The 24329-nt window shown below is 36.3% G+C and overlaps 1 protein-coding gene across 6 annotated transcripts in view; it reads right to left on the reverse strand.

Moving 5' to 3' along the window:
* Positions 1-24329, reverse strand: part of ROBO1 (roundabout guidance receptor 1) — a 687829-nt gene that overhangs the window by 545237 nt on the left and 118263 nt on the right. The window lies entirely within an intron of this gene.

Below are 24329 nucleotides of genomic sequence, written 5' to 3' on the forward strand. Positions count from 1 at the left end.
ACTTCTAAAACAGTCCCTACAAATCAACACAATAAAAATCAACCACCCTGGAGATCCTTGTATATTAGAGTATGACAGGGGGATCCAAATGGTCATTTCTCTTCTGTGATCTGTATAAACAATGGCTTAAACTCATGAGCAGGGCTGGGCTTCAGGCAGCCACAAAACACCAAAAGAGAATGGGGGAAAAGCCAAATCTTTGCAGGCAGGGATGAATTGCTCAGGTGGGAATGTGACAAGAGCAGCTCACATGGAATGCTGGCACACCTGGAGCACCAGAATATGGCTCCTTCTGAGACCCCTCTGAAGGACAAATTCCCACAAATGCTCATGCACTCAGTTATTTTGGACCCTAGCAACCAAATGGGTGAAATCAGATGCACCCTGGGTTGAATAAATTTTCAGTAATGAAATTCTAAATGTTAGGTAACAGCATTTCTGTGTATATTGCTGTCTAAACACAAAGGGATATGTTTTAATTTTATTGCACAGGGGAATCATATACATAAGCCTTATTAACAGAAGCACATATAGGGAAAATTTTCATGTACTAAGAACAGATTCTATTTTTGTTTATTAGGAATACTGTATTTTATCAGCTGTCTCACTAAAATGAAAGAATAAATAAGCATGTCTGACAAAAAAATATGATTGTGAATGACACAAAATCACAAATTCAGTCCTGATTACAAGTCTAAGAAGGGATCATAGCTATTCTGAGGTAGTATCAATTCTATTTTTTACCATCTAAATTGAGAGATTACAATGGTAGGTAGGTTCATGAGCCATGGAGTCTTGGAAGAAGACCAGCTGAAAGTGGAAACCAGTTTTACAGAATTGGAACTACTTAAAAAAAAATAAAAATAACCCAGATATAAGAATGTGGACTCTGCTAACATTTTTCTCACTTTGATTCTGAGCAGAGATGGGATTCTAGGTGAAAAAAATCATGTGAAGAGAGAAACAAAGTATGCTCCTTGCAAGGACACAAGGAAGAATTTTTTACTGATGAGCTATTGAGTCCTGTTCCCAGATCTGGAAACTGCAACCTCCAGCTCCATGTGTTTTTTCAACAGACTGCATGAGTCTGCAGTCCCACTACTCACACACTCAGTAGCACCTCACTGCTTCCACAATTTGACTAAAATTTACTGGGACTATTCAAGCACTGGTTGAATACAAATAATGGCAGTCAAAAGCAGAGACAGATGGAAAAATAACACTGCCCTTTTGCCAGTGCTGGACTGGGTGGTGCATTCCCCAGAGTTTGCAAGAAATTGGTGGCAGGAGGCAGAGAGAGCTGTCTGCAGCTCTCCTGAGCCTCAGCCTGGCATCTGCAGCATCACACAAACACCACTGATGCTCTGGAGGTACTCCCAGCTTTGTTCTCCTGGACAGGTCAGTGCACAGAGGCACTTCTTTCCCAACACATGCATCAAAAAGCAGTCATCTCTCTCATTAACAGATATTTCTCTCTGCCCAACTGTTTTTAATGGCTCTCCACATATTCTGGGCTACTTACATTTTCTCTACCTCCCTAGAAAACATATTCTTAGAAATGTGTGGTACTATCCAACAGAGATAAGTCACAGCAGAGGAAAGGGAAAAGAATATTTTGCTTGCCCATCTCCAGGGGAGATTACAGCCACTAGCCTGGGTGATTTATTGTCTTGGATTGTAAACAGCATGCTGTAGCCTGCAGTAAAGACCCCTTGTAAAACAGCAAGGCATTCTGCTTTTATATTCTCTAACACACACTGCTGTCAGCTAGGACAAATTCAGTGAAGTCAATCTTCACTGGTATAAAAACACACAATAGAAAAAGGGTAGGGCTCTAAATATTCTGGGTATTGTACCAAAGAATTAAAAAATAAAGCCAAATAAAAAAACTACACAAGCATAATGATAAAAAAGTTCCATCAAATGAGAACAAGATATTCTTTCATTCCCCACTAGGAAGCAGTATAACCATGTTTCTAACAATCTGGAAATAATAACTATTCAAGTCAGACTTCTGGAATATTTAAAGAGAAGACCACAAGACAAGAAAAAGCCATTTCACTCTGATGACTACATCAACTACTTGTGACACCGAATGCCCCTGAAGGAAAGTAAAACTGGAGAGAATTCTGAACATGATGGAAAAGCTTCACGGAAGATATTTTTCTCATGATAAAAGGAGATAATTTGCAATCTTTCTTGCATCCTTCCTGCACATTCAGCAAGCAAAAAAACCCCCAACCAAACAGCAGAAAGGCACTGCTATTTTACGGTATTGCACCAGGCAAGCTGCTCAGTTACAACTTTTGAAACTTTCTGATGTCTTTGTAGACTTTTATAAACATCTGAGTGGTGTGGTGCATTTATAAAAACATGAGAAAAAAATGACAATATCATCCTAAAAATCTATGGAACAAATTTTACCAGACTGGTTTTAGGGCTAGATTATGTTTAGGAGATGAAAATGGTGATAACTTGCTACATACATCATACTTTGTGATAATGAGTTTTGCATCTGTCTTTAGCAAGCAAAGGAGTAGAAAATACTTAATCTCTGTCTATAAGGTCATTAAGTCCATAATTCTCCTGTCTCTTAAGTCCTAAAAATGTCCTAATTATTTCAGTAGTAAGATATCATATTCTTAACTGAGACTCCATTAACACCAAAAGTCTGAAGATTTAGATTCTCTTGCAATTCAAATTTCACAAGAAGATGACTTGTTGTGGTAATGGCACCTAACATTTACATCTTCTCATTCACCAGCTACTTCACAAACATCAGCTAACAGAGCAGACTTGGAGGTGTTTATTTTCTTCACCTTCTAGACTGGAAACCCAATCCAGGGAAGTGATTCATTAGTCAAGAGTAATGTGTGCTAAAGCCTGCAGTGTTACTTTTCCCAGCCTTTTTTGCTACCTGAAACCACTCTGTTCCACTTCTTGGTATATATCATATTTCAGGACATTGCTAAAGTGAATGCAGTGCTTTAATTTCTAAGATATTTAGTACTTTCCAGAGGTTTAAATGCAGTTATCTTAGGTCATAATCTCAATATAAAGGGTTGGTTATTTTTGAAATATTACCAAATGAAAATGTTAGTTTGATAAATGCTTCATAATGTTCACCATTTGCAAATATGTTACTGGTTTTATGCTGATACAAACAATGCTTGTCTCCCTTACATCTTTTCTGGGCAGAAAATTTCAAAAATAGATGTTTTGTGCAAAATGGTGGAGTTTTTTTTCAATCCTGATTTGTACTCTAGAACCTGTACTCCAAGTGATACTACAGACACTTCTCAGCTCTTCTGAATCTTTCATATTTCTCTTTCATGCACATCAAGACATTTCCCTTGCTCTTTCTAATTTAATTCTGTCAGTTTTGAAGACTGCTGACCAAGCCCTTGGCAAAACACCCTGTTGGTATTTATTCCAGCCTTAATGCAAAATGTCATTAAAATTCACACACACACACAAAGGATCAGCACAGACATCGCCTGAGAGAGTTTACATGACCCTCCAGACAGAAAGGTCAGCACTAGAAGGCAGAATAGGTTGGGCTGGGTAAACAGTGAAGGCTGTAGCAAAAATTGCTAAAACTGCAGAGTGAGGACTTCATTCTGACTTAAGACTTCACAGCTCTCCCCAGGCCTTTTTGTGAGCTTGCTCTGAGTCTTTTGTGGGCAGAATGAGGGAAGAGTCCTTTCTACATAAAACCATTTTCAAATTTATGCTTCATAGTAATAATAATAATAATACACACTCTCTAAAGCAGAAATACTGTGATTTTGTGATTTCTCCCCCCCTTCCCAATGAACTCGTTTAAGTATAGGAAACAGGATGAAAATATAGTACCATGCATCACAGCCAGCAGTAAAAATGATACAGAAATGAAATATTGGCTGGCTGGCAGCATTCCAGCCTTCTTGGCTACTTATCAACTCTCTGATATGATGATATGCTGCATGAGATTTGCCTCCCTGTCTTCCACACATAACCCTTATCTGACTGGGGCCTAAACAATGGTCTTCAGAGGAAACAGATTATGAATGCAGCAGTTTGCATTTCAAGCTGAATTCCATAATTAAGTATAATTATGTGCCATATGTTTTCATCCTTTCAATTTTATGCTATCTTAAAAACTAAGTAAATATGTAGGCCCATCAAATAATGGGCTGTGTCACTGCCTTGATGCAGCATCTGTGGTACACTGCTGCATGCAATTCTAAAATGAAAATTCAGTCAATGTAATTATTCTGAACTAAGCTATCAGAATTACATGGAGGTGGAACAGCTTTGAAAGTTTGCCCATTTTTACTTTTTACTATATTCAGGTCCCACTTCAAATCTCCTTAATATTGAAGATCACAAAGGAACCAACAACAGTGCTCCCTAAAGGCAGTAAAATTTCCCCAGGAAAAAAAATGAAGGTACAACCTCTGCTCATATATTCACACTGAGCATTATTGACAAACATAATTTCCTTTTTTCTTATTCACCCATTCAGCACCCTGAACATGAGGAAGAGCTTTGTTCTGCAGTGACTGAGCCCAGGAACAGGTTGTGCAGGGAGGGTGTGGAGATTTCCAGGAACCCTCTGGATGCAGCCTTGTGCCCTGTGTCTGAGCAGGGAGATGGGACCAACTGATCCACCATGGACTCTTCCAGCCTGACCCATTCTGGGATTATGCCTCTGCAAAGTCACATCCAAAATAATCTAATCTCATAAAAGAAGTTAAAGATCAAAAGATATTATAGAAATGCTTTTGAGCTTTTCTTTAATTTCTTAATTGGGACTTGGTTTTGGGGTGATTTGCAAGGTATTCGCTCAATTAGAATGAAAAATGAGTTCTATTAAACAGTTTTCAGATACTTCAGGAAATTATATTTTTTCCCTTAAAATAATGAATTTTTAAATACCATGCAGACACTACAATGCTAGCCCATTGAAACACTAAAATTTGGAAAGCTGTTTCATTTACAGAAACCAAGTCTCCAAAACTGAAAAGAAAGTATTTTAAAAGAGGATAATTCTAGTAGAGCAGACATGTAAGCAATTAATTTATTTGACAGTGAAGCAAAGAAATTGTCCTATTCTTATAAACTTAATTTATTTTTATATATGTAGTTTTAATAGAACATGGGAAAATAACAGACCTATACATGCACAATGTTGTTGCCCTATTTCCAGTAGGATAACTATTAAAACATGTCCTTTTTTGACTTTTAAGAATTGTGCAAAAATGGACTCACAATGGAAATGCTACAGCAGCCAGAATGACTCTACAGCATCAGTAATGGCCCAACTTGGTGTGATGCATCTCCTCACAGAAAAAAAAAAAAATTCTAATGATTTTTATCTGATACTTTAAATAGCACATTTCAGGCCAGCATTAAAATAAAAAAAATATTTAGAGAAATGCTTCATCATAAGGAAGGTAGTTGAAGACTCTGCTAATTAACCATTAAGGGCTCTCTGTGATTAGTGGGATTTTTTTTCCCCCAAACAATTTTCCACAGAATAGACAATTACATCCTTATAATTAGTTATTGCATTCTACTAACAATTAATGTTCACTACAGTAGTTTGTGTACAGAGTAACATATTAAAAAGATATTCCTACCAATGGAGTAAGACTGCAGAACAAACCAACAGTGCTCCATTATCTAAATCAGCAATGAAAGACAAAAAAATGCAGCTTTAAAGACATTTGGAAATCTTTCTTCCATAGTGTATATAGGTCCTGGTGTGCTGCTTTTTTGGTTATTCAATATTCACACTAGAAATAATATTCTAGGAGAGAAACCAGCAAACCATGAAGACAAATTCTCTATGGTGACCTTGGAGTCCTGAAACAGTTAACACTTTTGCTACAGATCAGCACCAGTAAAATAGAAATTTAAATGAAGACTGAAGAAATGCACCACAACTATGGATCAAAAATAATTTTTCATTCCTACTTAAGATACATTGTAGCAGTCAGAAGTCAGATACAGGTAAGAAAAGCTCTTGTTTTCAGAGTTTGAACAACTAATACTCTTGGTCTACTGGAATGTCCAACTGCTACCTCAAATTCCACTAATTGCTGGCATCTACTCCAATAATAAGCTTCATAATCTGCTTTGAGCGTTTTATTATGGAATGGACCAAATCAAGATATTATCACAAATTTTATTGAAGCACTGCACTTCCATTAAGCTAATATGCTTCTGCTGAATTTTTACAGTTAGCCTAAAATGCTGCACTTAATTTGTAAAGATGATACATCTTACTCATCATCTTGCAAGAGATTCTAAAATGAAACAAAGCTCAAGAGTGAACCTTCCAAATGCATTATAAACGTTCTTTTTCTGATCTTGTACAAGCTGTTCCATCAAAAAAGTAGCCAAGATATCATGTGTGTGGAGAAAAGGGGCAAGAGTAAATCAAAGAGGTAAAAGAAATGAAAAAAAATTTATCAGTCACAAGAGAATAAATCAAGCAGAATGAGTCAGGGCAAATTTGAGGCTCAGCCAGGAATCAACTGATTCCTGTAGCATGCATGCAGCTGTATATCTAATATGACACAAAGAAAAAGCAGGACCCTATGAAATCATAAGATTTTATATAATGCAAATGATTAGCAGAGTCCAACAGACCTGTTGACTTTGTCAGCATTTTCAGACTCTACATGGCCTGCACACCCTGCAGCTGTCTCTGCAGAGATGTATATCTCCCTCCTACTCTTACTCTAGTAGAGAGTCTGTGCTATCCTGATATACCCTGAAATAAGAACATGCCTGGTGGCCAGCAGCAGAGTTCAAGAAGCATTTCATGGCTCAGAGCCCAAACTGAGAGCTCACAGTCAGCCTGGACTCTCACTGATAATGCTAAACCTCCACTCGGTAGCATAAATCTTTAAATAGCTTAAACTCTCTTCCCATTGATCACTGACAAGGTATTTAACTAGTTTTGTCCAGGGAAAAACTAGTTAATTCACTAGCCATGATTTCTTTACACTATAAAGAAGAAAATAAATGATAATGTGGCAAACACAGAAATTTATGATTACCTGGAGCAAGTTTCTCTAATTTCTTGCAGACAGTTTATGTCAATCTCTGTACCACCTTGTTTGTTTGCTTGTTTACAAGGCCATAAAGCCTCCCCTTTCTGCTCTCCATTATTTCTTTCTAGGGTGCTAAAAGCAATCTGAGCTGCAAGGGCAAAGATTGTGCACAGTGAAATGGAAATTAAACTCTATGGTCTTGGCTGGGCTATGAAGTGATGCACATAAGAATCAGAAAGCAGAACAAGGTACCATGAGATGTGCACAGGGACACTTTGCTGCTTTTCCAGCACTGTGTGGATCAGCCAGGGAGGGATTTTGCACAGAACATTGTGCTGAAGATGCCTCTTGGCCTTTCCTCCCTCAGTTCTCACTGGCAATGGAACAAAATACAGCAGGTGGCTTGGGCTCCATCTGGATCCACTGCTTAGCATCATTATGCCACAGAAGGAAGCCACAGTGAGTCCACATTGTGGGTAGTACACACAAATCAAAGGCAGTGTATAGCACAAACAGAAATAATACAGGAAAGAGCAACAAAATTGATGGGAGACAGACAGCAGAGCTTGCATGAGGAGGAATAAGGTAGCCTAGAATTTTTCACGTGGTTTTGATTCTGAGACTTGACCATTTATTTGACGCTGTTGATTTATTTTGAAATAATTTCCTGCACATTTTCCTTTTAATGCCTTTCAACTTTTATTTCCTAATAACCAACACAAACTCTTTTTCATAAACTCATTTCATTGCTTAAATTACAGCCCTCCTTGCCACAAAATGTTGGGAGCACCAAAACCAAAAATTCTGACTGCAATTCCCTGCAATGGAAGACAGTTCTGAGGAGATAAACATGGGCTTTACATTGGTGGCACTCGTGATGGGAAGGGATTGCCCACTCCTGATGCAATGAAAGCTGAGCTGCCCTCAACACAGAAGGGTCTGGGGGCATCTTTTGTGCTACATCAGCTGATGAGGTTCAGGTAGACAAAGGAGCCCAACACAGACTACAGAAGTGAATAGCTAGCAGAACATAGAAGAGAGCAAAGGGCTTGGGATGGTGCGAGCTCATGTTCTCCTGCCTGCTGGGAACACCCAGCCATTTTACTGGGATTTATGTTAGCTGTGCATTTCAATTGTGAAGTCTACTTATATTTGATTACTAATACTACTGCAGCACTGTATTAAATCAAAATCCCAAACCACACCAGGCAATGCCAAATAAGTAAATATGATATTGAGTATCAAACCCTTCACGTGGGAATATAAAGAAAAAAGCTGGTCAGAGAGAAATGGACTCTTGACGCTAATGCTATCCAGTGTGGTCTGATCACTTAGTGTAAGTAAAAGCCTTTAAGGACTATTAAACACCATTAGTAACAATCATCCACCTGAGAGTCCCTAATGTGCATGTGAGGGGAAATAGCATTTTACAACAGTTCTTCTCTAAGGTGCTGGTCATAAAAACCCCAAGTTGGTCCTTTGGCCTGATCTGGTACATTGCATGGGATAATTCAGAAGCTCTAAAATATGTTTCTCTGTTCATTTAATGTGCTTGTTTATTGGGAGTGCAGGGGGTCGACAGCAAAATCTGGTTATTTGTTCTCAACTTTCATCTTCTGCATCTAAGTTAGTTTTGTAATTATCCAACACAACACTTACAGCTTGAATCCCACAACTATTCAATATTTTTGTTAAGTGTTGTGAGAGATCTCTTCTAAGTCTCAGTTGAGTCTAAACAAAATGTAAATTATGATCTTCTTAATATTCTTATTTATTAATGTGTTTGAAAAGATTCAGCAGATCAAGAAGGGAGCGTTGCTGTTTTTCACACAGCCTTTTTTGCTAAGGATTGCCATGGAGCTGTTTCCCAGGTTTTCCCTTGCACTAACAGTCCAGGCTGACATGGTTTGGAGGCCTGGACCCCTTTGGTTCAAACAAAGACATCTGTAAAATGTGGGTGCAATATCTGTCACTCACCACTCATCTGAATAAGAAAAACTCACATATTTTTGTTCATTTTATACTCCACTTTTTTTTAGCAGATTTGAATTTGTCCTATTTGATTTTTTTTTTTGAAGTGTAAATAGTCCCAGAAGCTCTCCAAATTCTCAGGTATTATTGCCAGAAAAGGGAGGTATTTCTTCACACCCATGTGTCAGCAAGTCATGCACACAGTTCATTTAGCTACTTACCACTTTGTATTGCTCCCAAGATTTCCATTTCTACATAATCAACACATTTCTTACTTAAACATCACAGAAAGGTTTCCATATGAATTCTCTGTGTAAAACAATAGCCCTTTTAATGTGCTTAAATGAACCTCAATTAGTCCTAAATGACAACATTAGGAATCTATTTTCTACTATCTTATAGCAGTTATCTAAACTGGCTTCACCACTGGTTCATACACTGATACAACAATTCCACCTAAAAGGAGTTTATCTGTTACTGTGGCAGAGAAGTTTTATATTATTACTGCTAGAGACATAGGTAAATGTCACTCTCTCTGACATTAGAATAACTATACTTCTGATTAAAAATGGAATTCAAAATTATTAAAAAAGAAACCACTCAAAGATTAAACTAGACAGAAAACAAATGAAATTCTACCTTATTTTCTGACAGTTAATAAATCAACTTTAAACAAATTAGCCCATGTGCTCGGAACAGGCCTGTTTGAAAAATAATCTTCTGAGCTCATGGGAAGTGATGCTTTAGTGAACAAACTTAATTTCCATGTTTTCACAAAGAAGAATGAAACCAAATACTTCCTGCATATATCTGTGGACTCACACCTTCAAGTTAAATCCTGCCATAATCAACGAGCAGAACATTTGACAAATTCCATTTTCCTGATCTTTTTTTTTAATCTCTTGCCACCCTGCAATTCATTGTGCTAAAATCTTTGATCCCTCGCATTGAGCAGACATGAATTTCCTAAATGACTAAAACTTATGGGTAAGTGTTTCCTTTTAGAGCTGTATGTAAATGCAATGTTAAATTTTATTTTTGTAATCTCTTTAATCAGAAACAAGGGAATTAGCCAGCTGTTTGGAACTCGTGTTAAGATCTAATTAAGCATCTGATTGGATTTCTGTGCATATCAAACAGCAAAGGCTGGTATTTGCACACAAGACCGATTGCTTTCATTAAAATAAAATCCCACCAAATGACAACAGAAAGGGTTTACTCCAGTGGTGGGTCTCAGAGATATCCCTCCACAAGAAAGCACACATTAGAATGGCAAAAAAATTTGCTTTATGTGTCAATCATACCAACAGGATCCCTTACTGAGTGACACCTAGCTTTCCCCTACATCTGTACTGCATGCTCCTGCAATACGCCAAGGAATTGCCTGTCTTGAAGGCTTCACACAGGAAAAAAAGAAATCCCACAAATTGTCAATTACTCCAGTGTGGAAAGAAGCTTTACTGCCACCTGTGCATGTTTTATTTTATTTATTTGGTGAGGAATGCTTTCTGGTTTTTAATTGTTACTAAAAGACCTATTTAAGAGTATCACTGCTGAGGTTTATGTATTTATACCACAAATTGCCAGGACTATTATATCTGGTAAAGTGAAAATCAAGTTTTCCCCTTTTCACGTGATAATGTCCAGAGATGTCCAGTGCCATGGTTAGTTGAGGTGGTGTTACACCATGGATGGACTTGATGATCTTGAAGGTCTCCTCCAACCTAGTGATTCTGTGATTCTTTCCCAGATATTGAAGGGTTTAGAAACTAATATTCTAGATGACAGCAAATTATGACTGAACTAACCTTTTCATGAAAAAAATCAGTCCCAAACCAGTTCTGATTGTTACTTATCAATTATGGTTCATAAACTAATGTTAGTCTGGAAATTTTCCTGCCCTTTTTCCTTCTTTACTCAGTCACTTTAGAGAAGAATTTCTTTAAAAAGCAACTGCTTTTTCACATCATAAAAATACATGCTAAGGTTTGATCTGTGTGAAGAGAGTTTAAAAACCCATTTTACATGTAGAACTATCCATGTCTTTAATTTGATAAAACTCTATAAAAACATTATGGTGGCTAGTATTTGCATTTTCTTATTAGCTTTTTCCTGAGATTTGGACAGGGTTACATTTAGTCTAGATCTTTGCAATCTTTGCTCTGAGTGGAAGCTAATAATTCCACTACTCACTGTTAGTGAAACACTTACACCTGAATCTCTCGTGATGGAAAAAGTTCCAGTCAAGATCTGTCTTTGGCAAGACAAAAACTGGCCCACTGCTATGAAGCTAGCAATTTAGCTGAAACTGCCCAGCATTTCATTAGAGCTTCAAATCCTCAGGTTCTGGAGTCACATGACTCTGTCAAGTTCTCAATTTATTTAATAATTTGTCTTAAGAGATTGAAAAAGAATTTTTCAGCTCAAATACAAAGAGTTAAAATAGTTGGAAAGGAAAACAAATGTAATTTTTTCTGAGCCTATATTATGGTTTTTTAAAGCTTTGGGTAGGCAATGTTGGACATGAGTGATATTTTTAGCTCTATTTATCTTAATAATAAATGTTATTACAGTTCCCAAGTGAAGAGGGGGAAAAAAGAAACCAAACCCCAATATCAACTGTGATGCAACCATGCTTCAGAATAGACAGGGAACCCTCACACAGCCCACAGTGACTGTAACAACCATTCTATAAATCAGTTATGAAGCAGCATTGACTGCAGAAAACAACCTTGTAGAGAGAAATCAAAAAAGATGACATTCACCTGGGAACTCTGATATTTTCATAGCTTGTGGTTAGACCCAATGACCTTAAAGATCTTTTACAACCTAAATGATTCTGTGTTTCTAATTATTACTGAACAAAAGGTCTACACACATTTCCTGAATTCTCAGTTCAGAGAAAATTTCCTTTTCCTAGCTGTTATAAATATTTTTCCATAAATAGGTATCCCAAGCCAAAACAAAACACAAGAGGCACTATCTCTCACAAAATACCTTAAAACTTAGTTTAAACATTTGTCCACAGATGAGCATAATATTTGCTAGCATATCTGAAATCAATTCCTCTTTCCATGGTCTGCTGGCTGGAGACTAAACTGTCTTAATACTCACAGGTATTAAGAGTAGAGCTTTTAATTCAATTTAATTTTAAATGGAGTTGATTTTAGCCCTAAGTGTAGGAGACCACATGTCCCTATGCAATGGCATCATAGGCATTGCAGTCACACTTTACCTTGGAGGCTCAAGTACTTGTTGCCTTGGCAACACCATGCTTAATGTGTTTCATTTTGCCTTTCTTCTTCTTTTGTATGAACTTAAAAATGGAGGAGAAAGTAATACATCACACATTTTTCTAACCAAAATCCTATTAAAGTAAATTTTAATAATAATAATAATACCACCATAGGAGTGATCATTTCATAGGCAAACCATGAAAACAATATATGTAATAGAAAAAAGACAACCTGTTCTCTCAGAACTGAACTCAGGTATTCAGTGTTTTAGCTCTTTGTCAGCACCAGGTACTGTTTCCTTCAGAGGATAAGAATAAAAAAAATATTTTTTTTCCTTTGTTGTAGACATGCTATTAATTTTAAAATATTCTTATAACTCTACATATATGCATATTGTATTTTTATAAATATTGAAATAATTTCCTAATATTTCAGATTTTACAGTTCATGTCAATACTTTCACTGAGATCATTGACAACCTTCAGAACCCTGCAGCATCTTTGCTGCTCTGACAACACCTTTTAGCAACGGATGGGCCAAAGGCACTGTGTATCTGCACAAAAGGATGCACATACTCTTCTCCACTGCTCAGCACCTGCACTCACAGCTGCAGCTGAACACAAGGAGATCAGAGCTCTTAATTGTTCAGCAGGTACAAAAATTAGCTCCAAGTGGAAGACACAAAGTAGACACTTCTGATCTCATCTTCTCAGCATCTCAGTTCCTCATTTACAAATCAGGATAATGCCCCTCTTTCATCTTGTTGGAGTCATCTGAATATAAGTTCAGTGGTATTTCTAAATCACTCAGATGCTTTTGGAATGAGCAAACTGGGAGACACCATTATAAAATTATTTGCTGTCTTCAAAACTAAGCAGTGAATTCAGCCTGTATCCATAAAACCATGAATATTGCATTCTACCAGTACTTTTAATCACCCTTCAAATTTGCCACAGTTCTGTCCTTTAGAATAGCTTCTGGTTTATATGAGCATTTCAGAAGAGAAGCTGATGACATGGTCTGGCACACAGATTTTATGAGTGTGCAGTTGGGATTGTCACTCATGGGTAGCTATGTCAAAAATTAATTGTATAGATGAGCCTGAACAAATGCAAACAAAGTGTTTCTGTTGCATTGTTATGGTGTTTTCTTTGTGGTGAACAGAACACTATTTGAATGAGCTATTTGACAAGGACCTAAGAGGTTTCAGTAGCTTTTCATTTTAACTATTACACTCATCTCACTATATGGTGTACAATTTTATATATAAACTATATATACTACATATTATAATTTAGTTTTGCAATAGACACACAACGTTTACTTGAGTCTACTTGACTTGGCCTGGCTGGAAGAAAAGGATCTAAGTGAAAAGGGTTTTTCCTCTCTCTAAAATACTGAAGAGATGTCCTTATTTTTAAATATAATTAATGTTTTATTTGGAGACACTTCCAGGCTGCAGTGTTTCCCAACTACCACTACCCTGAGTGCCGTGTATGCTCTGTTGGAAACTGAGATCCTATTTTACCATTCAAGATATTATCCAATTCACATAATCTTTATTTAAAATAATGATCAATTACTCCTTTCCTCTTAAAGCCCCATATTTTTCCCTATTTCCTCTTCCTTGGTTTTATCTTACAGTTACAGAAGCCATATTAATCTCAATACAAATGTAACAAAGGTGATGGTGGTATCTATGCTCCTGCCTCTTTTCTTTTTGGGAGCAACACCTCTATTGGTTTTTGAAAAAGTTCTTAGGCTTTTTCCCAAGATTAACACTCTGCTTGCCACCATGTTTCTCTGTCCCTTTCACACAGCCAGGTACACACATCTGTACACACAAAATAAAAAACACTTCTAGCATCAAGCAAGCAAAAAGATTTGGCTTTTTTGAAAAGATGTGTTATGTTTTAGCTCTGCAAAGTTATGTATATATTTAACCAGCTGGATCAAACCTAAGTTCATATAATAACAACTATACACCCAGAAATTAATAAAGCAATGCTGATCTTTAACTATGAACCAGACCAACCATTTATATCCTTACCCTAAACTAGTAGGAACTGACACAAAAAGAAGTTCTAAGGTTTTATACACGATATACAATTTGCTGGTAGTTTCTGCCTATGTAGCCAGCAACAGCTTTCTTCCATAAGCAAACTGGACATGGAATGTCTTTAATGTTGACTTATGGGGACAGACAGTTAAATATCCTATTATTTGGGTTTGACCATATACCCTTAAATGCATAAAATACGATGAAGATAGAAGATACAGAACAGCACATTTCCCAGAAAGCATCCCACTAAAACATTTCATCTCTGCTATTAAAGGCATGATACAAGTGTCATAAAAAAGTTGCTCATCCATTTATGCTGTCACTAAATTGATTAATGATGAAGAGGAGGTGAACAGTTCAGCAGAGTTAAGCTTGAATCTAATACATACCAAGGCACAAGCATTTGCTGAACAAAAACGATCTTGTTTTTATTACTTAGGTTCAGATTTGATGGGATGAACCATTCACCCAGACACAGTCATAACTCAAGAGAACTATAAGCAACAATAAAGTGTCTCTTCCACTTTAGCATTTTATATCCAAATGTAAAGACATAACACGGGTCAAATCCTACCCTTTATAATTAAAATGCTTGAAAATATATTATCAAAAATATTATTAAATTAATATACTCTCATCTGAGTAGAAGTACTTGCCTACCATAATGCTGCACACTTTTCCCATTCCACTATCTTAAGAAAAGAAGTAATTTAAATAAGGAGGGTTTTTTTGAAGATTAGTAATGAAACAGGGAGCATTCATAGCTACAAGAAACCTATGAACAATTTGTATAATTAAATTTCATAATACCCTCAAGATTCTCTGCCCATGGAGGACTGGACCAATGAGTTTACCTCCTCACAAACTTTTGGGTGTGAAGAAACATGTGAGGGGGAAATTTGCCCACTTTTTTCCTCATTTCTCTTTCTCACTGAAGCACATAAAATGTGCAGAATCTAACAAATGAATGTTTAAAGGGCATTGAAAGGACAATTTAGAAGCATATTTGCAGTTCCTAAAAAGATGTTTTTAATCACTCATCATTAAGTAGAATTATCACATTCATTTGTAGTAGTTTGAACCAGCAAGGATATGGACCATGGCCAAGTACACCGGCAGAGGAGTTAAAGGGACAATGAAAATTTATAAGGAAAAGGTTACACAGAAATGACCAGAAATACATTATATGATCAAAGCCAACAGAAGTGAAATCTGACAGTTGAAATGTTTCAATATTCTAAAACTCTGGAAATCTTCAACTCAAAAAGTATGAAACAACGAAAATATATTTCAAGATATATTCAAAGTATATTATCACAAACTTGTTAATAAATTTTCCGTTGTTAGTGATTTTACATGTACCATAAATTTAGTGTTATTAATAATTCTTAATAATTAATATTTAAAACCATTAATAATTTATTAGCTTATTGGGAGCAGATCAGTGCCTATTATGATCTGTTTGAAGCAGCAGTAATTGTCAGAATGCTCTTGTCTCCTAAGACTGGTTAATTGTATTCATCTCCTTATGTGATTATAATTATTTGTTTAAGGGCAGTTGTAGTTTTTAACTAGAATCATTGTGATAGATACTACATAAGCACACATATCTCTGATGTCATCCTTGCCTGAAAACTTTGACATTCCCACTGAAAGTACAAAACAAACAAGGAAAAAATGAACGCAGAGTTCAATAACAAATCTTTTTGCTTGTATATAAACAACCATATGCATAAATAATATATTCTCTACCCTTTAATGTGTTCTGCTTTCAAATGCAAGCTTCTATTTGATCTGATTTTCCCTGGTTTCTCACTAATATCACTACTGAAATAGATTCTGATGCAAACTAATGTTCCCAGTAAAAAGGGAACCGCCTCTATGTTTAATCTGGAAACTTTCTGAACTTCAGGTTCAGTAGACCTGTCTTGTGAAGGAAGTGTGTGCACTGCAGTTACAATGCAAAACACTGCCAAAAGTGATTCTCTGGTCATTAGAGTTAAGCCTTGTACAAATAAAAATGTGCTTAACATTTGAGAACCAGACCAGTCTATTAACCAGGACACACATAAAATGTGTATCCTGTGGTACTTAAGGACATTAAATAAACTCCAATAACCAAGTTAAATTAACATGCAGAAATTATGCATGAATATCTGAAAGTACTTTAAACATGATTAATGAAGTCTGGATGATAATTACATTAGGAAACCAGTAGCATTAAACAAAGATAATTCTGTGTAAAACAACAAAATTCATCAAAACTTTTAACAAATGGGTGAAAGATTAAAGACAAAAATCCAGCTCAATTATTGTCTATGGCCCCAGTCCAGCAAACCACTTAGAGCTTAAGTTTAGTTTTATCAAAGTTAACAGACCCCATCAGTCTAAAGATAAGCATCTGCCTCGGGCACTTTTTAAACTGAGGCCAATGGACTTTGTGCAACTGTACCAAAACACAACATACTTGCCAGGCAATAGTTACATATTTGACTATTAATTAAAATGCTATCCTTGTTAAAACAAAGTGTACTCTAAAACATTTTAGGGAAACACAAATGACTATGTTTCTAGCCCTGTTACATGCAGCATGATCTGGAAAATTTTCTAGGAAGCTAAGAGGTCTCTGATCTCTAATCGCAGAAAGAGATGGATTTTACAAGTTTTTTTTCCCTTATAGTTTATGCCTCTTAGAAGCACTTTTAACTATTGAAAAAAAAATCTATGATGGCTGAATGGAATTTAAGCATAGCCATTCTGCCAGCACTTAGTATTTGCTTCAGCTTTTTAGGATAAAAGAAATCTAAACAAAAGGCAAAGTCTTTTGGGATAGTGATAAGACCACTATCATTGGCTCTGGATATCAGTAGAGAGGTCTGCTGAAAATGAAGGAGTAAATCTTATTAGTAATTATGTTTTACATTGAAAATACAGCTTAGGGAACAAATACTGCCCTTGGGAGTAGGCCTAACTCCATGTGAAATTTGATGATCTCTTCACCAGTGGTGAAGAGATCCTGAAATCCTGACACATTTTCAGACATGGCTTAAATAAGAAGAACAAACAAACAGAACAAGGTAGTTTAAAAATAAACTCGATTAATTATATATTGATTTACTGTAAGAACAGGTAAATAATATAAAGTGAACCTGTAAACAAACACTTAATCACAGTCAACTCAATACAGAACAAAGTGCAAACAAAAAACCCCAAAGATCAACTTTGATATTGCCCTGGAGTGTTGAAGACAAAGAAGAAAAAACAGAGAATGTTTTCTAGATAAGAGGTACCCCTATCAGAGAATGAGCAAAAGAAGGACTAGCTGAACAAAAGCAGGCAAATCTTCTTAAAATTGCTTTCTGAGGTCATAAAAATGGATAAAATCTGAGAAATTGTGATTACATTAAAATATATTTTTGTGGGTTTTAACAGTACTTGACAACACAATATAATTTTACCTTGAAATTTCAGTTGAATTATTTTTTCCCCTTTGGCATTTGTAAAAGCAAACAAAGATTGACTTCCTCCAGTGCCTTAGTGTCTCAAAATTTGATTCTCTAAGGAGAAAACTGATGTTGTTGATGAAGTGCTGATGAGTCAAGTGTGGTGTTGCTTGTCTTACCTTATAAAAATCCAGTATCAAGTACAGAAAAATCTCAATAAATGTTTCAGTTTCTTCTCTCTTTGAACAGTTTCAACACCTGAGATCTTATTTCAGCAAGTGCTGAATGTTTGAAGTACTAATGATGATAGGACTAATGATGGAGTACTAATGGTGGACTGGACGCTTTCCAAATTCAATCCTTTTAAAAAGGAACAGGGCTAAAGCATAACATTTGGAAAGAAGTCCTAACCAGAAGATTAGACAAAAAGTGTCTTCTGAAACACAAATATTGTCACAAGAACACCAGAGCACAGACATTTGGGATGGTTTGACCCTGGTTGGACATTGGGTGCCCACCACAGGGGCTCTATCACTCCCCTCCTCACTGGACAGGGGAGAGAAAATAAAACCAAAGGTTTGTGGGTCAAGGTAAGGACAAGGAGAGGTCACTCACCAGTTACCATTATGGACAAAACAGACATGTCTTGAGGTACTTAACTGAATTGATTCCAAATCAAATTCGATTATGGTAGTAAGAAATAAAGCCATTTTTTAAACACCTTTCTTCTATTCCTCTCTTCCTCCTGGTCTTAACTTTATTTATTCCTGATCTCTACCTCCTCCTCCCCGGTGTTGCATGGAATGGGGTTCATCACACATTACCTCCGCAGGGTAGGACACCTCAGTTTCCCCCTGCACATGGGGTCCTTCCACTCCAGCATGGGCCCCTCCATGCTCCAACACGGGTTCCCTGTGAGGTCACAAGTCCTGCCAGCAAATTTGCTCCATCATGGGATCCTCTCTCTATGGGTCCATAGGTCCTGCCCAGGACCCAGCTCCAGTGCAGGGATCCCTTGGGATCACAGCCTCCTTTGGGCATCCTCCTGCTCATCTGTGGACCTCCATGGGTTTCAGGAGCACAGCTGCCTCACAGGGGAGTCTCAGCTCCTGGACCATTTTCTCCCCCTCCTTCTTCACTGACCTTGAGGCTGTTCCTCTCCCCTATGCTCAGTCCCCTCTCCAGCTACAGTTTATATTGCACAGTTCTGTCCTCCCCTTCTCAGATACATTACTCCAGAGGCACTAGACTGTCACTGATGGGTTTGGCCACTGGCAGGTCCATCCTGGAGTCTCCTGTCATTGGCTCCATCAGACACAAGAGAAGAGTCTGGCAGCTTCTTACAGAAGCCACCCCTGGAACACACCCACCACCAAAACCTCACCATGCAAACTTAATACAAGATTTGCACGCAATTGCAGGGATTAATTTCAGGATGTACTGGAGATTCTTTTGCTTTGCAGAGTATTGTGTATAGGTTTTACACAGCCATTATTGAAAACATATAGAAGCATTACAGTTAATTAAAAGGTTTGGAACTATAAAATGTTTGCAAAGAAAATATACAAAATGTTACTCATTATCCATATGAAAGAGGACTGTAGACATTACTTTGGTTAATTCATCAAACATAGCTGAAGAAGTCAACAATTAAATCCTTTTTAAAAAGAACATTCATCTATTAAAAATTATTCCACTTTTCAGCTAAATTTTTGATAATTCACAATTTATGTGCATATTAATTTCAGCAACTTGCAAAAAATCTTCACAGGTAGGACCCAGGAAATGTGTTCAGTGGAACTTGGATGTAACAGCTCTCTCTTTTTAATCAGTGGCAAGACAGAAAAAAAAAACTGTTGTGATAGAATTCCAGGGGATGTATATAATCCGTAACTCCAATCCTGCCCCACAAAAGCCCCACTTCGTAGCATGCAATTCTATTTGAGATTGCTGGCTGTGAAAGCATTGTTTGTCTACAATGACAATGTTAAATTATTTTAGAAAGCATCTGGGTTAGGGTGCCACTCTTCAACTAATGCATATTTCTTTCAACTCCAAAAGAATATTCTTTCTAAAAAAAAAGCCAAGAAATAAATAGGTGAACTTGCCATGAAATTAAGTATATATCTATTAGTCTTTAGGAAGTCTAACAATTCTATAATGTAATGCAGACACACTCTGTTGAAGTATTTTCCTTTTTAAGAACCAGAATACTTTTGGTGTTTCAACAAATTCTTACTCCTAGAGCATTTAAAAACACTGCTATATCTTTTTCAACAATAACTTTTTTCTTTAAGAGCAAGCATAACTTCCAAACAAAATCCACAAATCACTTTGTCCCAAGTTCCCTCAGCTGGATTTTAAAATTTTTAGCCTATTTAGTTATAATTGAGAAAAAAATTATGTCAAATGAACACATGGAAGCATGGCTTTTTAAGGGTTTCATTCCTTCCTGTTGCAAGTCAGAGATTGCTAGTTCAGCAGGTGTGAAATTCCAGTTTAAGTACAAGCTACTCTAATTTCACAGTTGAATCACAGAGTTGCCACAGAGTCCCCATTGAGTAAATTCCACATTTGCATGCATTCAAGGTCATTACTGAAGGTGATTGAAACAAGACTCGACATCTCCATTTATTTGTTGTCAGAGAATGGATCTGAAATTTGCACTGGCTCTAATCATTCTGATTCCATGTCTAAGTCAAGGTTATTTCAGTCTCATCTTGCCTTGTCAAAGAAGAATTTCCACTTCTAAAACATTAGCTTTCTATAAGTCCCATCTTTGATCAGATTTCAAGCTCAATAATTCAGACACAGGTACTGCACAGTCTGCTTGTACACTGCTTCATCAATTCATATTATTACCTATCATTGGATTAAACCAGCATCTTTTTCTTTCCTTTACTATATTCCTGAACATTTTATTCAATGAGGCCCCTCAGCATCTTAAATAACACAGGACACAGTTTAAAGTAGATGTATACTCTTGTCTGTGTTTAACAAGACAATCTCTTCTTTGCATAAATATATTTACACATACAGGCATATGGTACATATAATATGTATTCATAAAAATGCAAATGTGCATCTAGAGAGACTTGTATAATGAGAGAATTTAGACTTGTCACCCAAATAGAGAAGAAACAATGTGTGATGACTAACAGTAATTTGGATCATGGTTATGGTAGAAACTCTATAATGCAAATGAAAATCATCCAAACATTCAAGAGTACTGAAAAATCTTACTAATTATTTCAAACAAAAAATAATCATGCCCAATAACTGTTTCTAAAAGTGAAGTTCTCAACTTCTAATAACAATGTTATTGAAAAAAACCCAGCATATTTAGTCTCAGTTTGATTAGTCTTAAATAAGAAAATTTCAAATGTCTATGAGCAGTTCACATGAGTGGGGCTGTTTTACTTTATTACATAGAAGGAAAAATTAATGCACAGGAAAATTGCAATACTTGGACAAAATGACACATTAATCCTGAAGTGTTGAGAAGCCACCACAGACTGTACAATTCCTTACTCTAAAAATTATGATTATAACCATTCCTTTCAGAGCTTGGTCAAGTCCCAGTAATGAGTAATTTCTTTTCTTCTCTAGCATCCTGATGCAGCTCCTCAAGTCTACAGGTTTGTTGGTTTGCTTTAATAGCATATCTTTCAGGGTTTGAACTTGAACTTGGACCATGCTTAATTTAGTCTATGATTGATCATATATAGTTATTTTGAAATGAATTTATTATGTCACACTAATTCATGAAGTTAAACCACCTTAATTTGAGAGGTCCAGCTATATTTTCTTGAATTAACTTCCGTGGCTAGATAATCTCTAAAAAGACTGGAGAGGCAACTGCTATCAATTGATTTCCTTTCACTCATTAAAAAGCTTTCTGTTGAGCTGAAAAATAAGCAGTGAATTGGTAAGTGTGAAATCAATTCCTTTTTACTCTTTGCAGAGCAAAGATAAATACTTGTAATAGACTTGGAAGTTAGCAGCATGTGGCTAACTTTTGATCCTTGTCTCTGTACTGCCCTATATGTCCGAGTTATCAATCAGAGTTTGTCTGATTCACAGATCCATTTCTCTTCCCTAAAAAAATTAAGTTAAAATGCCACAATAAGGAACCTTCAATGAATAGTTAATTTGGTCACTGCATTCATATAAACTGGTCTTCCACTAGGAATTTTGCTGAGTTTAATACAGTGTATTCATGTTACACATTTCAGATCTTGTCTAGGTATGCAGAAACAGATAATGACTTTAATATCAGACTTTTTTGGTTATTTCTATGTTTATTTTCACATGTACCTATAATTCAGGAGTATTGCTATCTAACTTTACAGAATAACAGAAAATAACATAGGAGTATTAAATGAACTTGATTCAGGCTGCACAAGCAGGCTACATAAAGGCCAAGGAAAGAATACTCAACACAGGGCTTTACCCATGAACATTTACTGACACTTCCTCTGGGAAACATGACCTATCCATCAAGGGAGTGTTCAGTACTAGCTCCCAGTAACAGGGAAAACATTCCTTCTATACAGCATAGTTTTAAAATGTGTTCCTAAATAAATATTTTATTGCTCCTTAATCGATAGTTCCACTCTTGAAAAATTTTAAATAATGACTTAATAAAATAAGTTTAGATATAGATATTTTCTGGTTTCAGTCCATTCAAAAGGAAAGATCAGATTTCTTAGTCTTGTTTCAACTATTCTAAGAAAACCTATTTCTCCTGAGTGTAGAGCTGCAGAAACAAATCTTATGCAGAAGGGGAATTCTGGCTACAAAAGGGCAGAGAAACACCCCAACTATCCTCTGGTCCCTTTCCAGCTTCACTTTAGTAACATCACTTCAACACTTTATTCTAAGAGATTCCACAGCTAAAATCAACACTGATCTCTAAAAGGTGCTTCTGGTTTCTTCATGAACTTTAGGTATTTCTACAATTCGGATTTCTTATTTTATGAAACAGCTAACTATGAGAGTGTTTATAAAGTCTTTCAAGGACTTGTGATTCTTGTGTGTCTATGACAGTGAATTAAACAGTCCACTGAGGTGCAAGCCCTGTCTGTGTTAACAAACTGTTTCAGTCTCCAAGGGGTGGAGAACTCCAGGGACCAATCTCTGGGCAATGTTAATGTCCAGTCATGACTCTTTTTCAGGATATTTAGTGGGTAAAACCCTAAACTGAGCTTTGACTTTCAGAAACTCAGCACATTCTCCCATTTATGTGCAACTTACTAAATGATTTCTCAAGCCAGAATTCTCTTATCAGCCCTGAATATTATTCTCGAAACTATTATGTAGCTAACAATAAGCTACAATATGCTAATAATAAGCTAAGAGTGGTAGGGAGTGTCAGTAATTTTACGCTAAGTAAACAAGGCTCTTAAATTTCTATTTAAAAATATGTTTAATATGACAAACAGTCTAAACACTCAACAGGTTCCAGTAACTTAAGAAGACTTTGGATGACAGCTGCCAGGTGATTATTAGATTATATTAATATCTGATAGAAGTGCAACTAAGTAATATTTTGTCTTTTTCTGTAATGCAAAACCTAGGAAAACTTTTAAAAAGTGAAAAAATAATTAAAGTACAAGCCACACAAAGTCCTAAAATGTGCTCATGTTTTAAAATTGCCTTTCATGAAAAGCCAGTGGAGAACCTGCTTCTGAATGATGTTTGTCATTCTGAATGACATGATATCCCTTTTTAAAAAGACATAAAATTGTGGGTCACAAACACTTCTTTCTAAAATACACTGTAGATAATGATAAACAAATTCTTGAAGTCATGACAACTTATTTTTCTGAGTCTAAAATTGATTTGTGTTCCTTGCCCATTGATTTTATGACAGAGGTGAGCAATGTATCTGGGATGCATTGATATTTAATGATTTGAAGGGAAATATATCTTTTGAATACAAACCTCAAGTTTTATCTGGCCTACCTTGTTGCTCCAAGAAGTTTTTGCTACTTTTCTTTAGAAAAAGGAAGATTTTAAACTTGAATTCTAGGTTGCATTTTTGAAAAGCAGAAATGCAACATACAGAAATCTATTAGGGAAACACTTAATAAATTCCAACTGTCTCAGCAAGCCAGAGGGCAAATGGTACCTTTACAACTTCACAGAAATCTGCCTTGTTCATAGACTCATTCTCATTTTGACATAGAAAGCCAATGAGAACTTGTTTATTTTTCCTCCTTTGCCTTGGAGAAGATGCTACCAAGGCTTTCCCCAAAAATCCACTTCAGGGTAATGTAGAGCATCCATAGTCCAGGATAATCACTGTGCCTAAAGTACCTCCCTCTGTTTTTGTATTTTGTTTTATGCATTTATCTTCACAACACACCTGTCAGGAAGTATTGTACAGTTCTGCCTTTCCAATACAAAAGTCAGTCAAAGGTCCAAGTAAAAAAACTTAGGAACATATACTAAGTAGAGGTGACTGAAATTTGTTTTTCTTATCCTCCAAGAGGGGAAGAATGAAGGTGTTTATGTAATCAGTTTTGAAGTTCCTCTGGAGTCTGGAATCACACTTCCAAAAATGCCT

The sequence above is a fragment of the Agelaius phoeniceus genome, chromosome 2 (genome assembly GCF_051311805.1).
Source record: "Agelaius phoeniceus isolate bAgePho1 chromosome 2, bAgePho1.hap1, whole genome shotgun sequence".
Classification (NCBI taxonomy): domain Eukaryota; kingdom Metazoa; phylum Chordata; class Aves; order Passeriformes; family Icteridae; genus Agelaius; species Agelaius phoeniceus.